We start from the raw sequence: 5,037 nt of genomic DNA on the forward strand, positions 1-5,037 counted from the left end.
TCATCTCCGTTAAGTGAGAGAATGAATTAACCTCAACACACAGCGACAAGGGAGGTAGAAGGCGAAAAGAAAAAAGGAAGAGAAAATAATAATACAAAAAAAAAGTAGGTGTGTTCGCGAGTGTCGTTATAATAACAGGCGGACCGCGCTCCACAAGACTTCTAATAGCCCCAAGAGGGCAGTATATATAGGTGAATCCATACAAATTCATTTTTTTTTTTACGCACAAATTTAATTTTTTACCTTTGGAAAAATATTTTTTTTTGTTTAGTTTTTTTTTTCCGACGAAAGGTTAAAAAAAAAATGGAATGCTTATTGCCGTGATGATTTGGTGGTGATGGTGGTGGTCGAGAGGGGGGGTTCCGGAGTATGTCTGTGTCTGTCTGTGTGTCCTTCTCTCCCTTTCTTTCTTCTGGCAGTCCTTATCCCCCCGTGGGGGCCATTTGAAATGGAAATTTATACACCCAAAGAGAGCCGTGTGGCGCGCACAAGGTGGGGTGCCTTAGCTCTATGTCGACAGGCAATTGGAGGATGAATGTCATTAAAAAGAAGAAGAAGAAGAAGAAGAGGAAGAAATAACTCGACCGTCCAGATGAAAGAAAAGAAAAAGGGAGAGAAAGAAAAGATCAGGAATTTGGTAATTTTTTTCTTCTTCTTCTTCTTCTTCTTCTTCTTCTTCTTCTTCTCCTTTCCTAACTCTGATTTTTTTTCCTGATTGGTCAGGACTCGTGAGCGCGGGGCGAGCGCAGCACGCGGGACTATAGTGGCGTCACGAATGATCGTCGTGTATCGCGCCATGGGGGAAGATCATCAGTATTCATCACACACACACACAAATAAATAAAAGAAAAAGTCGACGACGAGAAGAAGGAGGAAAAAAAAAATCCCAAACGGATTCCTTCATCTAAAAAAAAAAAAATAACATAAAATAACAAGACAAAACAGAAAAATTAAAACGAGAGTTGGGCCCGTCTCTACGTGGGGGGTTTTATGGCAAATATAGTAGACATATCGACATGCGATACAACGAAGAAGGAAAACCTCATCTCACCCTGGTGATGTATATCGCGGTATAGAACATGAAGGTATGAAATGCATGAGATCACCCTTAAAATTGGGATGCTTTAACTCTCTTTTGTTTTGTTTAGTTTTTTTTTTTTTTCTTTCGTTTTGCCGGTACCCACCTTGTTATTGTTTCATCATCCGCATCTTAAATGGATGCGTTCTGCAAACTCTATACGTGATGTGTGTGTGTGTGCCAAAGCTCCCGTATCGAAACGGCCATCTACACACGAATTCTTTTTCTATATTAGCTTTAGAAAAAGCTATCGGATATCCAAGTCGGCACTACGAAACAAAACAAATCAAATTAGTGAATTGAATTGCAAATTTATTTTAAAGAAAAAATTTGCCAAAAATTTATTGCAATCATTTCGTTTTGTTTTTGTTTTCAGGAACGCACTAAGGTATGCATCTTGCATTTCACGGACATTCCGACATCAAGATGTTGTGGGGAAAACGAGGAGAATTAGTAACGTTCCAACATTATCCTGCATATACAGCCACAAAGAGGATGGGGGAAAAAAAAAAGGACATCGTAGAGTATATCATTCTTTCGTTAATCGGTAGGCGCTTATATAGAGAGATAGAGCCAACACCTGACCTCTGGCGAAATTCCTTTCGCTACTCTATATATGTCTGAGCTAAATTTAGCCAAAACCATTTGAGATTTTATGTTGTGTCTCAGTCTTTCGGCTTTAATTGCAATTGGGACACGCTGTAAATATGAAATGTTTTCTCGTGCATTGCGAGCGGTAGATTCAAACACACTAAACAAAGGGCCATTTTGGCAGAGAGAAAACAGAAAAACACCTCCAGCCAAAAGACATAATAGCAGTTTAGAAATGTACTATAACAATGTGGCCGAAGAAGAAAAACTATGAGCAAAGTGGTCACTGTATATACCCTTTCGAAGTCGGTTTCAAGGTTGAGATTCTATTAAAAGCTATTTATTGTAATTTTTTCTTGCCAGAACAGGACCGAAAGAAAACGAAATAAAATAAAAATTGTAACAAGATTATGCAAGGTCCACTTGCCGCTAATTCTTTCGTGTTTCAAAGGAAACGCATTAAATCCGAATGAGCTGAAAAAAGGAAGACGAAAAAAAAAAAAAAAGGACAGTACAATTTGCATGTATGTATTCATTATAATAACCTATTACTACATTAATTCCATTTTGACAACCCAGAGGCGAACCATGTCGGCAAATTTTTTTAATTCTTCGTGTATATAAATTTTTTTCCTCATCTGATTGAGTCAATGATTCAGGTATTAAGAATCGTGTAATTTATTCAGACATTCACCGACAAGCAGTGACCAGACACATTTCTATTGGCTCCAACACACGAGAACTATGTGTGCGTACACACACAAAAGAGAAATATTTTTTTCGCATGCGTATACAAGTCATTACAAGAGTTTCGGTCGGCATTTCCACCTATAACTAAATTTGGCTGAAAGAAAAGAAAGAGAATGCTTCATTATTAAATGATAACTGCCGGCCATGGCGTGTAAGAGAGAGCCGATCGTGGAACATTTAAGGTATTAAACATATACATACATTTCTAGCTGTTGAGGAGAACAAAAAGGCGAGGGTTCATTAACCAAATCAATATCTGAAATAATGACGCACAAGGCCTTTCTGTGTTTCAACAAGTCTGACGTCAATAACGAGCATTCGGCAAATGGATGGTTATGGCGGACCAAATAACGAAACGGTCATTTGAAACAGCCGACAGGTACGTCGTCCATTACTGAGTTCTTTCTCTTTTGGAAATCCAACATTCATGCTTGTAAACTTGTTTTGTTTTGTTTGTTTCTTTTTTTGTTTTAAATCCCTTTTTCAATAGCGTCATCCCTTGAATGCCTAAAGTAGAAAGACAAAAAAAGTTGGCCAGAGTTAGTTCACCGGGTCCGGGCTAACAACCTGAAACTGCCCCGCTCCAGACATTCAACCCAATTCTCGGCATTGCAGCACGAACGTGATTATGTGGACTATAGAACAATCTCATCATTGAGGACATAACTCTTTGAAAGACTATACAGCACTAGCAGACAACCAATCGCGCTATTATGGTCAACCAAAACGTTCATCAGGAACCCCATTTGTACAGCGCGGAGGGGCGTGTAATTTATTCGCCATACCCAGACGAGTTATTCAAAAAACAAAAAACAAAAATATCTGAATCTTGTTGCTGGTTGAAGACTAGCCATTGGATAAAAAAGAAACAAGAAAGAAGAAGGTTGGAACAATATCAGCAAAGAGCCTTCTGCTATATCGCTGTCCACACGTCTGTGTTATATTCATGCAGACGGAGGCAGGCAGACAGACGAAACCAAAGTCGAGACGCTTCCACGTTGGATTACTGACGTAGACAACGGAGACAGGCCATACGAATACGGGGCCGCAGACACACGCGGCGTATCACGCACACTTTCAAACTCGTCGATAAATATGTAAGGTGTTATAAAGCCCCATAGTCCGGAGAGGGAGCTTACAGCACTATCGGCCTTGTGTCTTTCGCTGATGGCCGCATGATACATGAGATTGCGTCTGAATTGGACTTCTGCATGTTGCTGCTGTTGTTGCCGGATCAATGCATAAACAATTGGGAAAAGCCATCAAGTAGGCGGCGGACCCTCCCTAGCGCTTTCACAGAGCCATATTCAGTACACGGCCATACTGCATGTACATGTGTACAATAACGCAGGATGATGAACGATGGTCACGTTTTTCGGCGTGTATACGGCCAAAACGAAAGCACACACACAAAGCCAAACAAAAGAAATTAAACATATTCAAGAATCAATTTTATGCCGGCCAGAAGGCCAGCATCAGCCTATCTAGTTTGTAATCTATGATTGAACGTTTACGTTGAATAGCTGCTGGAAGACCAGAGTCTTCGTTGTGTTAGGATCATCATCCTACCGTTGGGATAGAGCAAGAAAGCGTTGATCAATTGTTAGACTGGCTATTCCGAAAAGAAAAGAAAAAGATTTCCTTTGTCTTTTCATTCGTTAGGGAAAAAGAGTCACGAGTGATGGGTGAGAGTAAGAAATCCGGACACTTTGTCATGGCGGTCGTATTGTATTACAGTGTCTCGCCGAAATGCATAGCCAAAAAGTTCTTGACTTTTGCCCGTCTTGGTAGCTGTATAGTATAGCCGCTTGTCACGACACTCTACCGGGAAATCCTTTTTCTCTTTCTTTTAAAGTGCATAAACATTCTTCGTGTGTGTGTGTGTGTGTGTGTGTGTGTGCGTTCATCATCAGGCCGTCTTTGGGAGAGACTTCATATTGTTTGTATGCGCATAGACAAGTAACCACCGTCTCTTGTTTTTCAAGCACAAAGATTATACACATCCGGTTAAATGAATCAGTAAAAGATGATTAACATTTCATTCATATATGTTGATTTTTTTTTGGTTTTTTTTTTTTGTATTCAAATTTTTCGCATCGATGAAAGATGACTATTGAATGCGCATTATCGTGGCATTTATAAATGGATTTATAGCTGACACGACACTTGTCGTGATATGCTACTCATGTGACTTTGATGGATGTGCTCGTCACCATCCAGCAGCTTACCCAACCATGCGGTATGGTACCTTACGTTTTTTGATGGAACGATTTTTTTGTAGACGACTGGGGTTCTCTGTAATGTGGCACGAATGAATTTCAAATGATTGTGTTTTTTGTTTTTTTTTATCGGATAAAGAATACAATTTTTGTGTAGAAATTTGTTTATCCGGGTACGCATCTTTAGATTTATACATTGGCTTTTAGGAAATCCGTGTGATTCGTTATTTCTGATAGTCTCCTCTCACGTCATCCGAATTACGTCATTGGTCATATGCCCATGTAGATATATGCTTGCATAAAGCAAAAGTATTATCTTATTGTTTCATAAAAACTAACGCATCTTGTGCTTGATGCTGCCCTTCCGAGGTGAAAATAAAAGACTTGGAAATGTGTTGG

The sequence above is a fragment of the Daphnia magna genome, linkage group LG2 (genome assembly GCF_020631705.1).
Source record: "Daphnia magna isolate NIES linkage group LG2, ASM2063170v1.1, whole genome shotgun sequence".
NCBI classification, from domain to species: domain Eukaryota; kingdom Metazoa; phylum Arthropoda; class Branchiopoda; order Diplostraca; family Daphniidae; genus Daphnia; species Daphnia magna.